General features: G+C 41.3%; 1 pseudogene; it reads right to left on the reverse strand.

Annotated features, from left to right (window-relative positions):
- Nucleotides 1–1,951: 1,951 nt before the first annotated feature.
- LOC118579537 lies at nucleotides 1,952–24,306 on the reverse strand (annotated as a pseudogene).
- Nucleotides 24,307–25,836: the final 1,530 nt, after the last annotated feature.

The raw sequence follows: 25,836 nt of genomic DNA on the forward strand, positions 1-25,836 counted from the left end.
ATGTTTTGTTTGGAAGGAGAAATGGCCAGATGTGCAATTGTCTACTGATTCCTGGGCTGTAGCCAGTAGAGTGGCTGGAAACTGCACTTAGATCATATTGAAAACATGATTCTTGTACGTTCTTCTTTTTCTAGTGCCTAGCACTGTTCTTGACACAAATTAGACATTGGTGAGGTTGTGTTTGGATGGAGGGTGGGTTATTTCTGTGGTGCACAGCATAAGGATGATTCAGCATAATTCAATTAGTGTCTTTTATGGCCTACTTTTCCAGAATTTGCAAATGACCACAAAAGATACCATATAATGATTTTAATTAAAGATAGTATCATAAATGTCTAATAATTATATAGATTGACACTTCTGGGATTAAACAAGTGATGATATCTACATGTTTGGGGATGTATCTTAGAGTGTTTCATAAGGGAAGTAACATTACTATTGTATTAAATGAATGAGAAGCAGAACAAATTATTACTGCACTTTAATATTCAAATTACTTGAAATCTGGGTTCTGTATTATTAAAACAGACTATATGACTAAGAATTAAGATATAATATAGAAATGTCTGGGAAAGCTGATACCACATATTTCTGCATACCATAATAATCATTTTATAGATACTTGAATCTGTGATATTAAATAATTACATGGTGGAATAACCTTTCCCCTAGAGATTTTTCTAATTGGTATTACTAGCATATGGCTTATTTCACAATGAAGTTAGTTTTATTTCAATTTTGTTGGAAGGATAATGAAACTTACATAGTTATTTTATACCCACTGAATATAACAGAAGGTATCACAATATTTTATTTCAAACTATTTTACAGAGGCATAATAAAAAAGAAAGCATGGTACTTACACAAAACCTGACACATAGATCAGTGAAACAGAACAGAAGATCCAGGTATAAGGTCGTTATCTACAGCCACGGATCTCTGACAGAGATGCGAACATCACACACTGGAGAAAAGCCAGACGCTTCAGCTTTCAGTGCAGGAAAATGTTATGTCCACATGGAAGATAATTAATCTATAGCCCTATCTTGCACCCTCACAAAAATTAATTCCAAGAGTCTTGAAGACCTGAATGTAAGACCTGAATCTCTGAAACTGTTAAAGGAAAAAGTAGGGGAAACACTTTAACATATAGACATAGGGAGGGCTTTCCAAATCAGGCTCCAGTTGCTCAGGGGATAATGCCAACAGTTGACAAACGGAAACCTTGTGAAATGGAACAGCTTCTGCATAGCAAAGGACACAGTTAATAAACTGAAAAGACAGCCCACAGAATGGGAGACAAAGCTTGGGCAGCTGTGCATCTGACAGAGGATTGATAGCTCAAATATGCCAAGAACTGAAAAAACTAAACAAGAAGTCAAACAACCCATTTAATAAATGAGCCAATGCAATACACAAAGAACTTACATAATTCAACAAATACATAAATAACTCAATTTGAAACTAGCATCTGAACAGGGGTTTTTCCAATAATACAAATGGCCAAACATGCACAGTATTATTATTCATTGTCAAGGAAAGACAAAAAATATGGATATCACCTCACATATGTTAGAATGACTTTTATCAAAATCTCAACAGATAACAAGAGTTAGGACGTGGAGAAAAATGAATACTTATTCATTTTTGGTGAAAGGGTAGATTGGTGCAGACACTGTGTGAAAGACTATTGTGGTTCCTCACAAGGATTCAAAGTAGATTTATAAAGTACAACTATGATTCCACTTTTGTGAATGTATATACAGGACATTAAGTTGATAGTCCACAGAAACAATTGCATTCCAGTGTTCACTTCAGCACTATTCACAAGAACCAAGATATGAAATAATATATGTCAATTGGTATATTATGGATGGCAAAATACTACATACATAATAAGATTATTTTTACCATATAAATTATTATATATAATTAGATTTGACAATATTATCTAAGAAAATATTCTGAAACCAAAGTTTTTCAGTATATTAATTATTCTATTATCAGAACCTGACTTATACCAAAAGAGTAATTGTGGGATGGGCATTCATCACAAACTTCTGAACAGTCAGGATGACTGGGTTGTACATCCATAACAGGACTGCAGTGGATGAGATGATGAAGTCCACCCAGTACATAACCACAAAGAAAACCACCAGCAGCAAGATGGTCTGGGTGGCCCTCTTCTCAGGGGATGTTCTCGGGTGACTGAGGCTGTGAAGATATTTGCATTGCCTCTGATATCTGAACAAGATAATCACCACATATGCACTTGTGATCAGCATAACTCCTATAAGAAAGACATCTTGGAGGTTATCACTGTTAAAATCAGTGCCCTGGTAATGTAGTTCAAGGGGAAGAGTGAGCAGGATTTGGTGACCTTCATCTGGATGCTCTCACTCACACTGGTAAAAGCACCAACACAGAAGATACAGCTACCACTGAATGACAGATCAAGAGAGCAAATATAGATACTCAAGACTAAAAAGCCCTTAGCCAAACTGAAACAAAGATAAGACCCAAATTAAGAAAATTAGAGCAGAAAAGAGAGTCATTACAACAGACACTGATGAAATTTAGAAAATCATAAAGAGATAGTCAGAGAGGCAACTGTGCCTGGGTCCCACCGCTGGACACAGGCCGCCCCGGGAGGACCTGACCAACTGGGCCCGAGTTTCTTGCCAATCAGCAGGCCCTGCAGGAAGGCTCCCCTTTTCCAAGACTGCAGGCAGACCCTGCAGTCTCCACATCCTGCCCCCACACCCATCTGCCAGAGACCCCAGCCACTTCCTGAGACTCAGAGACCAGCCCCAAGTTTCCATCCTGCCCTGGAACTCCCATCTGGACCAAAGAGACCAGAGGAACTCCCATCTGGACAAGAGGAGCTCCCATCTGGACAAAATAAGGAGACCCCAGGGACTTCCTGAGACTCAGAGTCCAGCCCCTAGCTCCTATCTGGCCAGCACTGTCATCTGGACCAGCACTCCCATCTGGCCCAGAGCTTCCATCTGGACAAGAGAGAGGCTCCCTAAATCTGTCAACTCTCTCTGGACCAAGTACACTGATAAGACCAAGAACGAACACAAGAGGAGATGGGCAGACGTCAAGGCAGAAGTACATACAACAAAATGAAGAGCAATAGAGCATCACCAGAACCTAGCCCTTCTCCAACAGCTAGACCTGAACATCAAGGAATGGAAGAAGAAGAAAACAACTTTATAAATAACATCATGAAGAGGCTAGAGACTTATATAGAAGAAATCAAAAATAAAGTAGAGGAACAGACAAACAAAAAATGGGAAGAAAGCTATAAAAAAACTAGAGGAAAGGACAATTAAAGCAGAAGAAAACAATAAATCCTTGAATGAAAATCATGAAAAAGCAAGGGAGACAATCCAAGACCTAAAGAGAGAAATATAAAAAATGAAGAAGCCACTAGAAGAAGGAATGTTGGAAATGGAAAATCTGAGTAAACAAACAGGAACTTCAGAAGCAAGTATAACCAACAGAATGCAAGAGATGGAAGAGAGGATCTCTGGTGTTGAAGATACGGTTGAAGAAATAGATTCATCAGTCAAAGAAAACACTAAAACCAACAAAGTCATGATCCAAAATGTCCAAGAAATTTGGGACACCATGAAAAGACCAAACCTACAAATAATAGGGATAGAGGAAGGACAAGAATAACAACTCAAAGGCACAGAAAATATATTTAACAAGATCATAGAAGAAAACTTTCCCAACTTAACAAGGAAATGCCTATGAAGATACAAGAAGCCTATAGAACAACAAACAGACTAGACCCCCCAGAAAAGTCCCCTCGCCACATAATAATTAAACTAAACGTACAGAATAAAGAAAGAATATTAAGGGCAGCAAAGGAAAAAGGCCAAGTGACTTATAAAGGCAAACCCATCAGAATAACACCCGACTTCTCAATGGAGACTTTGAAAGCCAGAAGGACCTGGACAGATATAATGCAGACACTAAGAGACCATGGATGCCAACCTAGACTAATATACCCAGCAAAACTTTCAATCATCATAGATGGAGTGAACAAGATTTTCCAAGACGAAACCAGATTTAAACAATAATTATCCATAAACCCAGCCCTACAAAAAGCACTAGAAGGAAAATTGCAACCTAAGGAAGGCAGATATACCCATGAAAACAAAGGCAATAGGTAACACCACAGCAGTAAACCCCAAAGAGGAGAAGTACACACACACTACCACCAAAAAATAAAAATAACAACAGGAATGAACAATCACTGGTCATTATTATGCCTTAATATCAATGGACTTAATTCACCTATAAAAAGACACAGACTAATAGAATGAATATGAAAACAGGATCCATCTTTCTGCTGCATACAAGAAACACACCTCAAATTCAAAGACAGACACCTCCTAAGAATAAAAGGCTGGGAAAAGACTTTCCAATCCAATTGTCTTAAGAAGCAAGCTGGTGTAGCCATCCTAATATCTGGCAAAATAGACTTCAAACTAAAACCAATCAAAAGAGATGATGAAGGACATTACATACTCATTGCAGGAAAGATCCACCAAGATGAAGTTTCAATTCTGAACATTTATGCCCCAAACACAAGGGCACCCACATATGTAAAAGAAACATTACTAAAGCTTAAATCACATATAAAACCCCACACATTAATAGTGGGAGCCTTCAACACCCCACTTGCACCTCTGGACAGATCGGCCAAATTGAAACTTAACAGAGACATAATGGACTTAACTGATGTTATGGCTCAAATGGACTTAATCGATATCTACAGAACATTCCACCCAAACAAAAACAATATACCTTCTTCTCAGCACCCCATGGAACCTTCTCTAAAATCGACCACATACTTGGCCACAAAGCAAATCACAACAGATACAAAACAATTGGAATAACCTCCTGTGTTCTATCAGACCACCATGGTTTAAAGTTAGATTTCAACAACAGAAAAAAACTACCGAAATACTACAATCTCATGGAAACTGAATAATGCTAACTGAATCACCAATGGTTTGAGGAAGAAAAAAAGAAAGAAATTAAAGACTTCCTAGAGATCAATGAAAATGAATACACCACATACCCAAACTTATGGGATACTATGAAAGCAGTGCTAAGAGGGAAATTCATAGCACTGAATGCCCACATAAAGAAGCTGGAGAAATCTCATGCTACTGACTTGACAGCACACCTGAAAGCCCTTGAACAAGAAGAAGCAAAGTCTCCCAGGAGGAACAGGTGCCAGGAAATTATCAAATTGAGAGCTGAAATCAATAAAATAGAAATAAAGAGAAAAATACAAGGGATTAATGAAACAAAGAGTTGGTTCTTTAGGAAGATCAACAAGATAGACAAGCCCTTAGCCAAACTAACCAAAAGACAGAGGGAGAGCATCCAAATTAACAAATCCACAAATGTAAAGGGGGACATAACAACAGACAATGAGGAAATCCAGAGAATCATCAGGTCATACTTCAAAAATCTCTACTCCACAAAACTGGAAAATACAAAAGAAATGGATAATTTTCTGGATAGGTACCACATACCTAAGTTAAACCAAGACCAGATAAACCATTTAAATAGTCCAATAACCCCTAAGGAAATAAAATCAGTCATAAAAAGTCTCCCAACCAAAAAAAGCCCTGGACCTGATAGTTTCACTGCAGAATTCTAACAGATCTTCAAAGAAGACTTAATACCAATACTCTTTAAATTGTTCCACACAACAGAAGCAGAAGGCATATTACCAAACTCCTTCTATGAGGCTACAATTACCCTGATTCCTAAACCAAACAAAGATGCAACAAAGAAAGAGAACTACAGACCGATCTCTCTCATGAACATTGATGCAAAAATACTCAATAAAATTCTGGCAAACAGACTCTAAGAACACATCAAAACAATTATCCACCATGATCAAGTAGGCTTCATCCCAGGGATGCAAGGGTGGTTCAACATACGAAAGTCCGTCAATGTAATACACCATATAAATAAACTCAAAGAAAAAAACCACATGATCATCTCACTAGATGCAGAAAAGGCATTTGACAAAATCCAACACCCCTTCATGATAAAGGTCTTGGAGCAGTCAGGAATACAGGGAACATACCTAAACATAATAAAGGCAATCTACAGCAAGCCAACAGCCAACATCAAATTAAATGGAGAGAAACTCAAAGCAATACCACTAAAATCAGGAACAAGGCAAGGCTGTCCCCTCTCCCCATACTTATTCAATACAGTACTTGAAGTTCTAGCCAGAGCTATAAGACAACATAAAGAGATTAAGGGGATACAAATTGGAAAGGAAGAAGTCAAGCTCTCCCTATTTGCAGATGACATGTTAGTATACATGAGTGACCCCAAAAATTCAACCAAGGAACTGATACAGCTAATAAAAACCTTCAGCAACATTGCAGGATTCAAGATCAACTCAAAAAAATCAGTAGCCCTTCTACTGTGGACAAACAGGCTGAGAATGAAATCAGAGATACATCACCCTTTACAATAGCCACAAATGTTATAAAATACCTTGGGGTTACTCTAACTAAGCATGTGAAGGACCTATATGACAAGAACTTTAAGTCCTGAAAAAAGAAATTAAAGAAGATGTCAGAAAATGGAAAGATCTCCCATGCTCATAGATAGGCAGCATTAACATAGTAAAAATGGCGATCTTACCAAAAGCAATCTACAGATTCAACAAAATCCCCATCAAATTACCAACACAATTCTTCATAGATCTGGAAAGAATAATACTCAACTTCATATGGAAAAACAAAAAACCCAGGATAGCCAAAAGAATCCTATACAATAAAACAACCTCTGGAGGCATCACAATCCCCGACCTCAAGCTCTACTATAGAGCTACTGTAATAAAAACAGCTTGGTACTGGCATAAAAACTGACATGTGGACCAATGGAATCGAATTGAAGACCCTGACATTAACCTGCACACCTATGAACATAAAATTTTTGACAAAGAAGCCAAAAATGTACAATGGAAAAGAGAAAGCATCTTCAACAAATGGTGCTGGCATAACTGGATGTCAATGTATAGAAGGCTGCAAATAGATCCATATCTGTCACCGTGCACAAAACTTAAATCCAATTGGATCAAAGACCTCAACATAAATCCAGCTACTCTGAACCTGATAGAAGAGAAAGTAGGAAGTACTCTTGAACACATTGGCACTGGAGAGCACTTTCTAAATATAACACCAGTAGCACAGACACTGAGAGAAACAATCAATCAATGGGACCTGTGGAAACTGAGAAGCTTTTGTAGAGCAAAGGACACGGTCAACAAGACAAAGCGACAGCCTACAGAATGGGAAAAGGTCTTCACCAACCCCACATCTGACAGATGGCTGATATCCAGAATATATAAAGAACTCAAGAAATTAGACATCAAAATGCCCAACAGTCCAATTAAGAAATGGGCTATAGAACTAAACAGAGAATTCTCCACAGAGGAAGTTCAAATGGCTGAAAGACATTTAAGGAATTGCTCAACATCCCTAATTACCCGGGAAATGCAAATCAAAATGACTGTGAGATACCACCTTACACCTGTCAGAATGGCTAAGATCAAAAACACAGAAGACAGCTTATGCTGGAGAAGATGTGGAGCAAGGGGAACTCTCCTCCACTGCTGGTGGGAATGCAAGCTTGTACAGCCACTTTGGAAATCAATATGATGCTTCCTTAGAAAATTGGGAATCCATCTTCCCCAAGACCCAGCAATAGCACTCTTGGGCATATACCCAAGGGATGCTCAATCATACCACAAGGGCATTTGCTCAGCTATGTTTGTATCAGCATTGTTTGTAATAGCCAGAACCTGGAAACAACCTAGATGCCCTTCAACTGAAGAATGAATAAGGAAAATATGGTACATATACACAATGGATTACTACTCAGCAGAGAAAAACAATGACATCATGAGGTTTGCAGGCAAATGGATGTATCTAGAAAAAATCATCCTGAGTGACTTAACCCAGACTCAGAAGGACAAACATGGTATGTACTCACTCATAGGAGGATACTAGATGTAAAACAAAGATGACTAGACTGCTACACAACTTCAGGGAGGCTACCTAGAAAACGGGACCCTAGGAAAAACCCAAGGATCACCCAATGACAGAGAAATGGATGAGATCTACATGAACAACCTGGATGACAGAGGTAGTAATGAAGGGCAAGATTTAAGGGAAAGAAAGCTTAGGGGAGCAGGAGATCCCAGCTGGATCAAGAACAGAAAGGGAGAATGAGGAATAACAGACCATGATAAATGAAGACCACATGAAACCAGGAATAGGCAGAATGCTCGACAGGTCCCCAGAAATCCACAATGATATATACTCTGTAGTCTGCTGGCAATGGTCGAGAGAAAGCCTGACCTGGCCTAGTCTGGTGATCAGATGGCCAAACACCCTAACAGTTATCTTGGAACTCTCATCCAATAACTGATAGAAGTGGATGCAGAGATCCTCAGCCAGGCCCCAGATGGAGCTCCAGGTGTCCAACTGTCAAGAAAGAGGAGGGTCTGCAAGAGCGTGAATTGTTGAATCCAAGATTGCAAAAAGCACAGAGACAAATAGCCAATCGAATGGAAGCACATGAATTATGAACCAAAGGCTGTGGAGCCCCAGCTGGATCAGGCCCTCTGGATAAGTGAGACCATTGAATAGCTTGATCTGCTTGGGAGGCACCCAGACCAGGATCTGTCCTTAGTGCATGAGCTGGCTGTTTGGAACCTTGGGCTTACACAGGGACACTTTGCTCAGTCTGGAAGGAGGTGACAGGATCTGCCTATACTGAATCCACCAGGTTTAAATGAATCCCCAGGGGTGCCTTGATCCTGGAGGAGATGGGAATGGAGGGGGGGGGGCTGGGGAGAAGGTTGGCGTGGGGGCAGAAGGGGGGAGAACAGGAGAACCCATGGCTGATGTATAAAATTTAAAACACATAATAATAAAGTAAAAAAAAAAATTATTAAAAAAAAGAAAACCATAAAGATATTCCTTTAAAATCCTTTAAAATGTACATTCCAGGCTGGACGGTGATGGCACCTGTGGTCCCAGTACTCGGAAGGCAGAGCCAGGTGGATCTCTGTGAGTTCGAGGCCAGCCTGGTCTACAAAGCTAGTCCAGGACAGGCTCCAAAGCTACAGAGAAACCTTGTCTCGAAAAACCAAAAAAAAAAAAAAAAAAATGTATATTCCACTAAATTGAAAAATATGAGACTTCCACCTACAACACAGCTAATCTCTAGTCTTCCTCCATAACCTACCTACCTGAATCTACCCAGAGAATCCTTTGTGCCACCCCTATTACTCCACTCCATACCCAGAGTTTCCAGATCTTTCAACAGGATATAAATCTTGGTGAATACCCCAACCTCCTTATCCACACCTTTTCTGTAACTATCAAATTCATCCTGGGTGGTCCCATAGCCAGTGCACCAGCCTAGTCTCACCTTCTTTGCCTCTGCTGCAAAGGAGCTCTAGGCTTGGCCCAGAGCTTACTTTACCTTCTTCCCACCAAACCACAGCTCTCTACCATGTCATATCCAGCCTTTCTGCTCAGACCAATTCTTGGAAAAATGTGGAAAACTTTGAGAGTTTGATCTAGAGAAGCAGTTGAATGCTTTAATAGAGCTTAATGGACCATTCTATTAGGACCATAGAAGACAATAGTGCTGAGAGAAATTTGGACAATGGATGCCCTGGCTTAAGCAGTTTCAGAGTAGACAAATATTAGCAAATGGCCTACAGATCATTCTTGTGGTAGTTTGGCAAAGAATGTGGCTGGTTTCTGCCTTTGTCCTAAGAATCTGCCTGAGGCTAAACTGAAGAGTTTTGGATTAATGTCTTTGGCAAAAGAGATTTCAAGACATCCTAGTATTGACTGTGTCAGATGGTCATAAGTGATGACTTTTATAAAGGTCTACATTGAAAAGGAGCAAATAGGACAAAGATGAATATAATGTACAATTTGAGGAGAAAAGGAGAACCAGGAAATGTAATGTTGGAGCCAAGTCTTAATGAAAAGCCTGATGGTAAATGGAATAGAGGGAATGGCAAGACCTCACTCAGCTAATCCTATAATCAGTGAATGGGAAAGGCCTGAGGGATTTCCTAGGCCCAAACAATAACAGAAAGCTGTTTACAAAGTCATGGTAGAGGGAGCAGGTTCTAGCCCCAAAAGAAAAAAAATGGCAGCTTTGGCCATCTGATTCTGGATTTAAAGTCAATAACAATACAGGGAAGGAGTTGTGGAATCTTTCTCTACTCTTAAGGAAAGCCAATGAGGCCAGGCATGTGATAAGGGAGTCCCTACATGGTGACCCAGAGAGGCCATTGTGTGAATCTATGGACATGAAGCCTGGATTATGTGGAGACCCTAAGATGTGGAGATGCCAGGTCCATCGGATACCTGCCAATGAAAGCTGCATACAGGATGTGGAACCAGCCCAAGAGAGAAAAGTATTTTACTGTGGCGATATTTTATTTATGATTTAATAAAGCTTGACTGGAGATGGGGCAGGAGGGGGGGGGGGGGGAGTGGGGAGGGAGTCAGCCATTTTAAGTAAACAAGAAGTCAGGCAACACACGCCCTTAATCCAATCACTTATCAGGCAGGATGTGTGTGTGTGTGTGTGTGTGTGTGTGTGTGTGTGTGTGTGTGTGTGTGTGTGTTTTCAAGGCCATACTAGATAACAGAGCCAAACATGGTGACACACACCTTTAATCCCAGTACCGACCATGGAGACCTGGAGGTCTCTACAGACCTCCAGACAAGGAAGTGAGGTAGCTGGACTAAGATAGCCAATGAGAGGGCAGAACAGCAAGGCAATAAAGGCATGGGTAAGACAGGAAGTAGCTCGCATTTGGAAGCTGCAGAGTTGGTGAGGTAGGGTTGGCTGGTGGCTTTCCATATTTTCCTGATCTCTCTAAGGCTTTCACCCCTATATTTGGCTACGTGTTTTTTTATTTGATAAGACCATTTAGAAATTCATCTACATGTTACCATTAACAAAGCTGAAAGGGAAGAGCAGTTTACTAAATGCTTTAACATTAGACATGGAGATGAAGGATTTGAACTTTGCACTGTTGGGTTTTGGTTTTGCTTTGGTCCAATATTTCCTCACTGTGCTCCCTTTCCCCCCTTTTGGGATGGTAACATATATTCTGTGCCATTGTTACGTTGTATGTATGTGATTGGCTTTTTTGCTTTTCCCTTTCCCTAAATTATAAAAGATATTTTTTATAATTAAGAGATTGACTTGAGTCTCAGAAAAGACATGGACTTTGGACTTTGAAACAGTATTGAGACTATGAAAGACAGTGGGACTTTTGAAGCTGGACTCAATGCACTTTACATTATGATATGGCTACGAGCCTATGGGGCTAGGGAGGGGGTGTGGTGGTCTGAATGAGAATGGCCTCACAGGCTCGTGTGTTTGAATGCCTGGCCTCCAGTTAATAGTTCAGAAGGATTAGAAGGTGTGGCCCAGGTGTGGTAGGTATGGTCTTGTTGGTGGAGGTATGTCAATAGCCTCTGAGGTCTGAAAAGTCCATACCAAGCTCAGTGTCTCCTTCTCTATGCCTGCCACTTGTGAATCAGATATGAGTTCTCAGCTACTGTTCCAGTGTCATGCCAGCCTGTTGGCCAACAATGCTCCCTACCGTGATGATAATGGACAAACCCTCTGAAGATATAGGAAAGCCCCTAATTAAATGCTCCCTTTTATGAGTTAACTTAGTCATAATATATCTTCAAAGCAATAGAAAAGTAACTAAGATGACTATCTAAGCTCATACTCACATCTTAGAATAGGATGCACATCCTGTATACCAGCTGAGTCTCCTCTGTCCATTGGACCTCATTTTTCCAAAGCCGTTTCCAATTCCTAGACACCTCACCACCACATTTTCTCTTCTCCCCCAACCTGCTCCTTCCATAACAAACTCAAAACCAACAAAGGAAGTCCACATGCTCCACTCTCATCTCAGGAATACAAATAATATGAAAGATTAAGCCAATATCTTCTTTCCAAAATCCACCAGTCCTGTAGAAATGTTTGCCAACCTCTTAAATGAACCCAGGACACAGAATTTAAAAAAAAAATTATAAACCTCCTCAATGATTTCAAGGAGATACCAAGAAACATCTCAATGAAATGAAGGATAAAGAGTACACAGGGAATAAATGCCTGAGTGATGCCCATGGAAACACAAACTTACGGCTGATGGAAGTGATGAAGACAATACAATAATTGAGAACAGAATTCAACCAGGATACAGAGTCATTGAAGAGGGCTCAAGCTGAAATGAAGAAGAAATTGAAAAATCCATTAGCCCAACTAAAAAACTCAAAGGAAAGCTTTCAAGCAGAATGAATCATTCAGAAGACAGAATATCAAGTCCCAAAGATAAAATAGACGATCTAGACAAACTAAGTAAAGAATGTGAAAAAAAAACACAGGAAATGTGGAACACCATGAAAAACCCAAACTTTGAAATTATAGGCACAGATGAGGGAGAGGAATCCAAAGGCAATGTCCCTCACAGGTGTCCTCATTTGGGGGTTTTAGTTTATTTCAAATTCAGTCAAACTGACAACCAAAAATAGCCATCACATTTAGAGAGAGGCCATGAAAATTATTTCTAATTCACAGGAAACATTAACAGCTGGTTAGTTTGTGCATCTGCAGTGTACACTTCTTCAAAAAGGAGTGCAAAGGGTGGGTTTCCTTCCAGAGGCTGGAAGAGAAGCGGGACCACCGAAATCATGACCATGAGTGACAGACACATGGATGGAGCAGCTTTTCTGCTTACCTCAATATTTTTCAGCTTTTGAAATACAGAAGTAGGAAAGAAACATGTTCTTCAAGGGTCTCCTGTGGAAAGCTCTCTGTGACCACTAGTATTTTGTCTCCCAGAGTGCTAAGAAAGATTACCAATGGTGGTTCTGTCCTGGCTGGAAGGAAGCTCCATATCCACTCATGGTTAAGCAGCAGAGAGATCTACTGAGAGACTCAGGGAGCTCAGGTTTGTAACCTGAAGCTTCAGGGTATGAATGCTTAGTGTGAGACTTTAAAAATCCATAAAAACAAAGATCTTGTGCAATATTCATTCATGCGTTTAAGAAATATTTACCAAGTGTTTATTCTAACCTACATGTTGTGTGTCTTCACACAACAATATCTGGCCCAGCTGAAGAGAAAAATGTCAAATTTTCTTCTGCTTTTTACTGAAAGATTCTTGGAGATTTCATGGGAAATACTCCAATTTTTGTTCTGAAGGAAAATGATTAGAAATCCTTTCCCCCAATTATTACCCACATTCCAATAAACCTTTTCCATTTCCTCACCACTATGTAGGCTCTGTTTGGAAGGAGATTCTAAACTGCAGCCACACTTCTGAATCGTATAGAAATATTCACTGCACATCTGCTCTAAGCCCAGAACATTTCTCAGCACAAAAAGAAAATGAGATCAGTAGCTCAAAGTTTTCCTGTGCCTACCCAGCTCCCTTGTCCTTGCAGTCTTGCAGCTGCTCAGACCCAAATGAACACACAGAGGTTGATGTTAATTACAAACTGTATGGCCTGTTGGCACAGGCTTCTTGCTAGCAAGATCTTACATCTTAAATTAACCCATTTTTATAAATCTACATTTTGTCACATGGCTCGTGGCTGACCGGTATCTTTACATTTTGCTTCTCCTCGTGGCAGCTGGCAGCATCCTGACTCAGCCTTCCTATTCCCAGAATTCTCCTCTCTGCTTATCCTGCCTATACTTCCTGCCTGGCTACTGGCCATTCAGTTATTTTTTCCTTTCCCTCCCACTTCCGGAGCAGAGGACTGAACCCAGGGCCTTGCGCTTGATAGGCAAGCTCTCTACCACTGAGCTAAATCCCCAACCCCAGTTTTTTGTTTTTGTTTTTGTTTTTTTATCAGCCAATCAGAGCAACACATTCACAGCATACAGAACACCCCACAGCAGAGATCATCACACTTGGACTGTTAAAATCTTTCTTAACTAAACTATCATTTTTTTCAGTCATATTTTATATTATTTTTCTTATGGTTACTGATGAGTGGGTTATTCCTGTTCTAAAATAGTTATCAGAATAATTTAACCATGAAAAAATAAAATCTTGGATTGTCAGTGTGGTTGACTGAAACAAAGCCATTGGAACAAGGGAAGAAATAGAACTTTCCTGGCCCTGTAGTATCACAACAGTGGTGATGTCTGTGGGGAATTACATAGCATTGCCTTGGACTTGCATTTTCCTCTCTTCTTTTCTTTCTTTCTTTGTTTTTCCTTTTTTTTCTTTTCTTTTTTTTTAAGCCCTGGCAACAATCATGTGAGGTCATTTCTAATACAATTAAGAAAGCTTTTAAACTATCAGAAAGTAGCAAGCCATGATTTTATTTTTTTTTACAAAATGTGTATTTTCAGTATTAAAATAAAAGGAGTACTCGAGACATATCTGAGGACAATATATACCCACTCTTTTCATAATTTTTTTCTTTTGGAGCAAGATGTCACTAGGTACCCCTGGCTAGCCTTAAATTCTCTGTTCTCCTCTCTCAGCCTCTTAGTGCCAGGATTGCAGGCAAATACAGAAATGGAGGAATATGCCAAAACACCTGACCATTTTGGGTTTTTGTAGTATATGCATCATTTTAAAACACCCAAAAAAGTGTCAAGAAAAAAGAGAAAAACTGAAAGTATATTTATTTAATGGTATGTATTAACTTAATAAAATTGTATATTATCTTTAAGGTTTGGAACATCTTCACGCATCATGGTTTTCTGGCAGAATCCTAAGATCTTGGCATTCTTACCTCCTTAGCAGGCATTCTGAATGCAAATTCCATGGCATTCTCTGTTCTGTTCTCCAAGTGTGCATCAAATCCTCGCAATCCTGATGCCTTCCTACATCTTAAATTGTCCATTCCATAGACATTCTGGGGCCCTGAAAGTTGAGTCTAACTCTAGTTCTTATCCTGAACACAGTACTGCATCTCCACCAGATGGAACGGCAAAGTGAGGATTTACCAGCTTAGATCGCTGATAAAGCCAAATTGGAAGAAAAGGAGATGTCACTCTACTCCTGAAGAAATGTAATCCACTTTCACAGTGCAGAGCCTTTAAGAATTCTTGGCAGAGAAGGGCTGAAAGGTGGGGGGGGGGGGGGGGGGGGCAAAACAAAAATCTTGTAGAGAACTCCTGAAAATTCTGAGTGTGCTCTTCCCTCCTGCAAACTCTGTTTTTGAACTTGCCAGTTTTCAGTGCCCCTCAGCTTCCCACTGGTCATTGTCTAGGTCATTGTAGAGAAAGGAAAACCACCCCATTGCCTATGAGAAGCCTGGCTGCAGAGCTGAGAGTGGGAAATGAAATCTCTCTTTATAAACCTGATAAACATTGTGTGTGAGGAAACCTGAATCAGAGCACTTCTCTGACAATACACATTGTCAAATTACTTAAAAAATACTAACCATTAGTAGAAAATCCCCAAACTGCCATGTGTTGGCACAGTTCTTTTGAACTACCCCTCTCTACTCATGGTATCTGGCTGTGAGGGGATAGAGAAACAGAAAAGGGGGTAGGTAACCCAGCCCAGCCACATCATTTACTCCCATGTACCTGCTTTTGTAGTTCTTCTTCTTCTTTTTTTTTTTTTTTTTTTTTTGGAGGGGGGAGGGTCTGCTCTTCTAAAAGACGGCCAAATACCAATGACATTACAGAGAGATCTAGGTGAAGCCCACTACTTTAATAAACTTCCCTCTCCCCAACTTACAAATGGTTTTGTGACTCAGTTTCCCAAAAATTTCAGCAGCATTCCAGAAGCTCCAGAGAAACTGCACCAACGCACCCCTGTCCCGCCCCATGCCCCTCAGTTGGGTAAGGCCAGCACTCAGGGAGCCATCCTTCCATCTTGGCCAAGATAACTCAGGCTCTGGATTTCTGGCTAGAACAGAATGCAAAGTGAATAATTAGGGATCACCTGTTCAAATGCTGGATGAATGAGTATGAATGTGAGGATGAAGATGATGGCTCCACGGATCTAAAGCTACAGAGTCTGAGTGGGCCTGTGGTACAGCTGAGATCGCTTAACGTGAATGGCTTCTCACCTCCTGTAATCAGAGGTGCCCCGGAACAGCCACAGGTACCTTTCTGACCACCATTATGCATGTCCACCAGCCTATTGGGGATGACTGCTAACAGCTCCTGACTGCATTTTTAACCTCAGCCCGTTTGCCTTCAGATGCCTGGCTGATCACTCAAGCAACCCTGCACAAGCACTCTAATAACCGGAAGTGATTTTCTGGCACCATCCTTCCTGAGGAGCATTCAACTGGGATCTCAACACACCCAGGATCCTCCAGGCCCTTCTCAGAATAAGCCAACTTGTTCTCAAGGCAGTTCAGAATGAAGCTCCTGAGTCACAAACCTGGCCAAAACTGGAGACCTCTCCTAGTGCCCTGAAGAGTCCCAGAAGTCTGGGAACCAATTCTGTGTACCTCTCTGTGATGCTTACACGAGGTACACCCCTTTCAAGCCAGAGGCTGATGAGTCAATGGTCAACACTGCTTTGTCTAACAGCACAGTTTGCCAATAATTCCAAAAGCTAGAGGGATATGGGGTGAGTCAGCCCATAGTCTCATCATCAAAGTGGTTGTTAGCTATGAGGCTGCAAAGACAAAGGAAACTACTTAGAGAAAAAGGCAGAAGGGATGGCTCTTACATTGTGGGCCTGGGTAAATTCATGGAAGCCAGAAACCAAAAGGAGAGAGGATCTGTGAGCCCGGGGTGAGGGGGGATGTACCTCTGTAAGAGAAAAGGACACTGGAAGAAAAGTACCCTAGGAAGAGGAAAGAAGTGAGGCCCCTCCAGTAACCCCACTGAAACAAAAGTCCCCATTGGGGGGTGCTGTCCCCTGAGAGACAGACTCGGAATGAAAGTGGCCTGGCACACCTGGGCCTGGCTCACAAGAGCCTATGGTTAAAATATATATTGGTGGCCAAACAATGGACTTTGTCTCGAAGCAGATAACCTGCTGGCAACTAGAACCAAGGTCCTGAATGGCGCGTACTTCACTTGTACTAGTAGAGTATATGCCTGTTGAGCATGCAAGTGATTGGGGGGTGGGTATAGGATGGTACTCCTGACTTGCTACCTAGACAGTCTCCTTGAATCAGAGGTAGACCAATAGACTCCCTGACCGCCATGGTAGAAGGCTAGCCCTAATCAAGGCTGGAAAGGGTGGCAAATGTGGCTTCTGAGGAAAAGAATGTTGTTTCTATGCAAATCAGTCATGGATAGTAAGAGAAAATGATAATTGTTAGAACAAATCAAGGCCTGAGACAAAACCCAAATGATCTTACTGGGGTGAGACCTGGCCCTCCTTGAGTCCATGGCTAACTCCCCGTAGTGAGGCCTTTGGTTATGATTCTCCTGACTCTACTGTTTGGTCCAAGTCTTATAAATCTTCTAACTCTCTTCATCAAAACAGGATAGAAGCAGTTAGACTCCAGATCCTCCACCAGTATTGGAGAATTTCTTCAGAAGGATCATAAGGGGTTATGACCAAGAAGAGAAGGCAGGGAGAGCACAGCTTGTGAGCTGTGGGGAGTTGGCAATTAGGATGCCCACATGAGATTTTCTTCTTGAATATGCTTGATTTATTCACATTTCTTACAATATCATGCTATTATAAGGATTACAGTAATCCATATAAACAGCCATCTCACCAAGCAGAAAAGGAGGGCAGGAAAAGGTGCCAGCATCTGCTGAGGAACCCTCTCCTAGGAGGAGATTTTGGGAGAGATTCAACCCACATCCACTATGAGGTCCTTCAGCTATTGCAGGCCAGGGGAATGGCACTGTTGGAAATTCCAGAAGGTCCAGCCAGTGATGACCACTGCAGATGACTCAGCAATGACGTTGGACACTCAACAACAGCCAGAGTCAGTCACACAGAAGCCAACCTCAAAGTCCTGTTGTTGCTGGAAGTCAGTGCAAAGGCTTGAGATGACCTGCAGTCCCTCGGCCCTGTCTAATTTCAGTTAACTCTTTGGGTGTGTCAGCTCATGGCTTATCAGGCTCACCATGTTTGACTTTGAAATAATTATTTTGCACAATTTTTCTTGGTTTTGTTCACAGTCAATACATGTTATGTTCACACTGTTTGTAAATACTTGTCACCTTTTACAACAATAATTTTAGATATTCTTTAAGTCAAAACATGTTTAGAATCATTTTGTCAAAATAAATTTGTGGTTTAAAATGACGTGACTTGTCTTCAACAGAATTTCCAGGTTATACAAAAATGGCTTTGCATATATTCCTAATGGAGGGAATGTGATGGGAAATCCCCAAACTGCCATGTGTTGAAACAAAGAAATTCCCCAGTGCTGAAACAGTTCTGTTGAACTGCCCTGCCCGACTTGCAATATCTCCAGGAACTCAAGGCACTAAGGGGGTGGAGTTAAGGAATTTTAACCTTGCCTAACCACAACTGCTTTTGTATTTCCACTTCCTGTTTGCTCACTTCCCATAAAAAGCTGTTGAACCCAAAGCAGGAGGCCTACACAATTACAGAGTGATCTAGGTGTGGCCAGCCAACGTCATAAACTTTCCTCTCTCTGGTTGAAAAACGGCTCAATGACTCAGTTTCTCAGAAATTACTGAAACACCACCAAAGCACAGTAACATATTTTGTTTTTTCATGAGAAGTCTCTGAAAGAAGAAGGACAATTGTTCAAAACCATGAATGTAAACTAGAGGCCAAGTGATTTCTCTTAAGATGTAAATATCTGGGGGATGGCATGGCAGAATCCAGAGGCCCTAAAGAGTGTCACAGGGAGATAGAGTAAAAGTCTCCATCGGATAGTAGACTAATGCCTATGCATTGCAGGCAAGACTATACTTTTATGTTTGATGTTTAGATGCCAGTTTCAGTCCAGTCTCCCCAGTGAATACTCCTGATGTTCCAGGGAGTCATGGCCTTCTTGATTACAGAACTCTAAGGAGAGCTAGCACGAGCAAATACTCAGATGCAGGTTTTATTGTACTCATCACTAATAGCATCAATCCATATTTAAAATTACCCTCATATGGGGAATGAACATCTATATGGCATCAAAATGAGAAGCGTTTGAAATGCTAGACTCATCTCTTAGGTATGGAAAAGCTCTACCTCTTTATTCAGCTTTGATGAATCAGTCTTAGAACCACTGGATAGTTCATCCTAAAGTCCAGGCACCAAACCAGAAGCCAGCAGCAGAGCAATGAGTCCCTTACCTTCCTTCAAATGCTTTTTTTCTCACTTCTCATTTACTAACCAAAAATCTCAAGACATGGTGCTGTTCTTCATCCAGTGTATCTTAGTTAGCTGTTGTTCTCATAAGACATCATAACCAAGGCAACTTATAAAAGGAAGAGTTTATTTGGTATACAGTTCCAGGGGATAAGAGTCCATCATGGCCAAGAAGCATGACTGCAAGCATCAGTTGTATTAGCTGAGCAGCAGCTGAGAACTCACATGTCACAACTCATAAACAGGAAGCAGAGAGAACAAACTCAAAATGGCACCAAGTCTTTGAGCTTTTAACACCAGCCTCCAGTGACATAATTTCTTCAGTGTGTTCACACCTCCAAAGCATCCCCAAACAGGGCCACTGTAATTGGACATTTCTCCCCTGTCTGCCTGTTTCCAAAGACCTGGCAGTAACTTCTCAAATAATTGACTTGGAGGCTTAATATTACTTATAAATGCTAGGCCAATAGCTCAGGCTGCTAGGTCAATAGGTCAGGCTTATTACTAACTACCTCTTATATTTTAAGTTAACCCATATTCCTTATTTATGCTCTACCATGTGGTGGTACCTTTATTAGCATGGCATGTTCATCTCCTGCTCCCTCTGCATCTGGCTGGTAACTCCTAACTCTGCCTTTCTCCTTCCCATCATTCTTAGTTTGGTTGCCCCACCTATACTTCCTGCCTGGCTACTGGTCAATTAGAGTTTTATTAAACCAATTCAAGTGACAAATCTTTATAGTATAAAAGAGGATTATTCTACAGCAAACCAAGGATCAGAACATATTTGAATAGTATCAAAAATAATCAAATCAGGTTAAGAGAAGAGAAACTTGGTTGCATATATTGCAAAAATGTCTACTTATCAGGTATTTGCACATGTTAGCATACAGGAACATCATCCTGAACTTGAGAATATGTGCCTTCTTCTTTCCTTTTAAGCTGTTGGTGTGTGTCAGGTAATATGGTCCCTGGCTTCAGGACTGCACACCTCCTGGAGGCTGTTAATACAAATGAAGAATAAAGTTGGTTGTCTATTTTATGAGAAGAAACTAATAGCCAGGCTGCCTAAAAATTTTTATGTTATAACAATAGTGAACTATGACTTCATAATAAAGAATTGTCATGTTACTCTGGAGCATTGTGATGTCTCAGTGAAGCATGATGTTACAATGGGGCATTATGATGATACAATAGAGAATTACAGTGGCATCATGGGGCATTGTGTGGTCAAAATGGAAAGTTGTGATGTCATAATGGCTCCCTGTGATGTTACAAGGAGATATTGTGTTGTAACAATGGAGCATGGTGTAGTCAAAATGGATAATTGTGATGTCAAAGGTGTCACTTATGGCTAGGCATATGAGTCTTTAATTTCAGCACTCAGGAGGTGGAGGCAAGCAGATTTGTATGAGTCCAAGACCAGGTTGTTCTACATAGCAAGTTCCAAGACAGGCAAGGCTATGTAAAGAAACCTGATGCAGAATATTTGTACACTGTGTGAAAATGTGTTTCTGTGATTGGTGTAATAAAAAGCTGAATGGCCAACAGCGAGGCAAGAGAGCTAGGTGGAACTTCCTGGCAGAGAGAGGAAGAAGAGAAGCCATGGAGATTCCGAATGAGTGGGACACACAGAATGGGAGAGAGGTAAAAGCCATGTGGTACAATGTAGACTAATAAAAACATGGGTCAATTTAAGTTGTAACAGCTAGTGGGAAAATCCTAAGCTAAGGCCAAGCTTTCTTTTTCCTTATATTCTTTTTTTTTATTTATTTATTTAACTTTTTTTCATTTATTTTCTGACCACAGTTTCCCCTCCCGCTTCTCCTCCCATCCCCTCCTCCACCTCCCATCTACCCCACTCCCCATCCACTCCTCCTCCATCTCCATTCAGAAAGGGGCAGGTCTCCCACAGACTTTAACAAAGCATAGCACATCAAGTTGAGGCAAGAGGTAATCTATCATGGGGAACAGATTCCCAAATGCCAGCTAAGCACCAGGGACAGGTCCTGATCTCACTGCTAGGAGCCTTACAAACAGATCAAGCTACATATCTGTCAGACACATGCAGAGGACCTAGGTTGGTCCCATATAGGCTCCCTATGTGTTGGTCTAGAGTCCATGAGCTCTCACAAGCTCAGGTCAGCTGTCTCTGTGGGTTCCCCATCATGACCTTGACACCCCCCACCCCACCCCACCCACCCCACCCACCCCACCCCGGCTCATACAATCCCATCTCCCTTTCTTCAGCAGGACTCCCCAGAGCTCCACTTGGTACTTGGCTATGGACCTCTGCATCTGCTTCCATCAGTTACTGGATAAAGGTTCTCTGATGACAATTAGGGTAAGGCCAAGCTTTCTAATTAGTAATGTCTCCATCCTGTTATTTTGGAGCAGGCCACCCAAAAAAAAGTCCGACTACCAAGACCTTGTCTTAAAAAGGTCTCCATTTTTTAGAAATGGAGATATAAGATGCTGTAATGGGGTATTGTATTTGAACTTTTTTTTTTGGTTTTTTTTTTTTTTTGGTTTTTTGAGACAGGGTTTCTCTGTGTAGTTTTGGTGCCTTTCCTGGAACTCACTTTGTAGACCAGGCTGGCCTCGAACTCACAAAGATCTGCCTGGCTCTGCCTCCCGAGTGCTGGGATTAAAGGTGTGTGGCACCACCGCCCGGCAGGGTATTGTGTTATCATAGTGGAATCTTCTGTTGTCACAATAGAAAATTGTAATGTTCTATAGGGAATTGAATTGTCACAGAGAGACTTTTTTGTTTATTTGTTTGTTTTTTGTTTTCTGAGACAGGGTTTCTCTATGTAGTTTTGGTGCCTGTCCTGGATCTCAGATCTGTAGACCAGGCTGGCCTCAAACCCACAGAGATCCACCTGGCTCTGCCTCCTGAGTGCTGGGATTAAAGGCATGTGCCACCACCTCCTGGTGAGAGACTTTTTAATGTGACAATAAAATATTATGTTGTCATAATGGAAAATTGTGATGTCAAAGTATATCATTGTCACATCATAATAGGATATTTTGATGTTAAAATGGAGAATTATGATTTAATAATGGGCACCATGATGTCACAACAAGACAGTATGTTAAATTCTGATCTCAAAACAGGCATTGTGACATCATAATGGACTTTATGTTGTTACAGTGGAGAGCTGTAAACACAAAGCTGAGCAGTCTGATGCCAAATGAAACAATAGGGTGTCACAATATATAGACAATTGTGTCATGCAGCACAAATCCTAATTGGTCTTAATAAAAACCCAGAGCCAGATAGCAGGGTAAATGCTGAATGATCAGAGAGACAAAGGAACAAGCCACAATCACCTCTCACCTCACCAACTCCTAAGCTGAAAAGACTGAGCTCCTGTCTTCCACTTTATAGTCCTTTCTCCACCCAGTCATATCACTTCCTGTCTCCACCTCCCAAGTGCTGGGAGTAAAGGTGTGTGCCACCACTGCCTGGCCTCTATGGCTAACTAGTGGCTGGCTTTGCCTTCTGGTCTTCAAGCAAGCTTTATTTGTTAGAGCATACACAAAATATCACCACAGTGTCATAACAGGGCATTGTGTTGTCAAATTGGGAAGTGGAAAGTTACAAGGAAAAACTATGATATGACAATGGGACATTGTTATGTCTCTATAAGACATTATGTTGTCACAGTGGGCATTGTGTTGTCAAAAATTGTGATTAAAAAGCGATCAAACAGTGATCACCACAATGCCACTATTATCCTGTCATAATGAAGAATTGTGGTATCTAAATTATGTCACAATGGAGGATTGTAAAGTCACAGTGGAGCACTATAATGTGAAAATGGAAATTACGAGAATCATACCATAATGAAGAATTATGGTGTTCTAGTAGGGTATTACAATGTCACAATGGTAAATTGTGACCTCACATAAGAGCATCTTGATGCCAAAATGAACACTGTCTGGTCAGAATGGTGCATTTTGAAGGCACAATTGAGCACTATGTTGTCACAATTCAGCTTTGTGGTGGTAGAATGGAGACTCGTGATATCTCAATGGGGCATTATGATGTCACAAGGAGAAACTTATTTCACAATGAAGCATCAGGATGACGCAATGCTTCATTGTGATCTCACTGTAGTGTCAAAGTGAATTATTGTGATGTCACAGTAGAGCACTATTATTTCACAGTGGAGAATTGTGATAACTGTGACACAGTGAAGCCCTGTGGAGTAACACAGGGCATTATGATGCTATATTTAGCATTATAATGTTATAAATCATGCAAGAACGTTCCGGACCACCATACTCATTAGTCCAGTTAGGTATAAAAATAGTCCTTCATTCAAGCAGTTCCTGCCACAGGGAACTCTCACCCCACCCCCAATAAGCAGGACAAGGTAGGATTTTTAAAGATAAAAAGACTAAATTCAAGTCATACTAAGTACAAGCTTAAGGGTTTGATTTTATTTGTTTGTTTGTTTGTTTGTTTGTTTCAAGTAATTTTCAGCAAGGAAGGAGGAATCCTTTGATCTATAAAATATCTTATAACTGCCATTTCTCAGAGGGGAGAAACCATTTGTTTACAAGCAGGTTGTGGCTCCAAAGGGGAGAGGAGAAATGGGGTTGGGTAACCTGGCCTCTCCTAGGCCATTTCATTTCCCACTTCTTTAGCAACTTTCAGATCTTTGCTTCTTATTAAGGGGTAAATGTTGAGTCCTTTTGTTTAACAAATTTTTAAGACACTGTTGATTCACAAGGTCACACTACAATACATGCCTTGTGAGGAGGAGGAGGAGGCCAGTAAGCAGGGGTTCCAGTCAACCAGTCAACCCTGCATAGCACTGGGAGTTATTTGACTCAGGCTTCTGTCTTGCATCTAAATCGTCTCTGGCTTTTTGTAAAGTCTCCTTAACAACCCCTGAATGATTCACCAGAAGACGTCCAAGGGTCTCCAGGAGAATCATCCTAGACTTCAGCGAGACCCACTGTCCTGCCCCTGCTCCATCACACACCTTGGGAGTGAGCCATTTCTCTTCCTGCCAGGACACAAGTTGGTGATGGAGGAAGTTTGGGGTCAGGAAATGTTAGAGGTAAGATAGTAAAGCAGCTCCACAGCCTACTGGCTGCCTGACCCACCATCCAGTTTCCTTCGGCCTCAAAGGGTTAGTCGTCTTGTAGTACACTTGCAGTGTACGACAACCACCTTTTTGGAGAGCCAGCTGGCCTTTGCAGAGCTAGCATCTTTTCTTTATTTTCTAATGATATTTCCCTCAGCTGTCAAAAGTCCTCTTTCCTTGTAAGTCATGACCTGAGCATGCAGGGTGACAAAAACATGTCTGCTGTCTGTATAGATGTTCACTTGGTTATTCCTTCCCTCACACCGAGCTGGGGCAAGTGCAATCAGTTCTGCCTTTCGACATCCTGTTAGGTCATCACTCCATCAGTGGCCAGATCTATGAACAGGTTGATATCCACTTGGGGCAAGGAAGCATCTCTGAGATCCTGGCAGCTAGTCTGGGAGATATCCTGCAGATTTTCACAGTCATGCAGAGGGGCTTTGGGGCTGTCAGCAGGCATCAGTGCCACTGGGTTAATGCTCTGAATGGCAAGAGAGGTGAGCCAGACCTGGTCCAGCAGGAGGCTATGATACAGAGTGATACGGGCATTTGACATTCATCGGCCATTTGCCTCCTGCAGGAGAGTCTCGATAGCACAAATCTTGGTCTAAGTTGAGCTTGTCAGCCTCTTTTTATCATCATGGAGATTGTGGCTATGGCCCCATGGCAGGAAGGCCTCCCAAGGCCACTGGATCTATACAAGCACTTGACTAGATGTGTCCCAGGCCTCTACCAGGTTCTCAGTGTCTAAGATAAAATACTTCTTGAAATTCCTCAAGTCTCATGGACAAAAAGATGAGATACCTTAGTGGCAAGAGCTAAAGCCAAGGCAGGGGCTCTGCTTAGGGCCCACTTCAAGTCTTGGAAACCCCATTACTGTATCTCTGTCCAACTTAAGGGCTGTTGCTTACTAGAAAGGCTGAGCTATTTTGGCAAATTATGAAATCCAGAGCCTGCAGGATCATGTCCTCCACAAATTCATATACCTGTTTCTTGGTCTGGGACATGGGGACCCAGAGGATGGCTTCCTTCTGGATGGCACTGAGAATCCTCCTCCTTTGTGTGAGCTTGTACCATAGGTAGGAAACTTCTATCTGGCAGAGTTGGGCCTTTTCTGTAGAGACCTGATACCCCAATATCTGAAGCAAGTATAACAAGTCTTTGGTGTCTTTTAAACAGGTGACTGAGTTGGTTACTGCCAATAAAAGATTATGGTAATATTTTATTTGTGCTGAAATGTGATTTTATTTGTATGTTAATAAATAAAGTTACCTGGGGGTCAGAGCTAATAGAAAGCCATTTAGCAGAAGTCTGGCAGTGGTTGCACATGCCCTTAATCCCGAGGACACCACCAGCATGGAGACACACACCTTTAAT

The sequence above is a fragment of the Onychomys torridus genome, chromosome 3 (assembly GCF_903995425.1).
Source record: "Onychomys torridus chromosome 3, mOncTor1.1, whole genome shotgun sequence".
Taxonomy (NCBI): domain Eukaryota; kingdom Metazoa; phylum Chordata; class Mammalia; order Rodentia; family Cricetidae; genus Onychomys; species Onychomys torridus.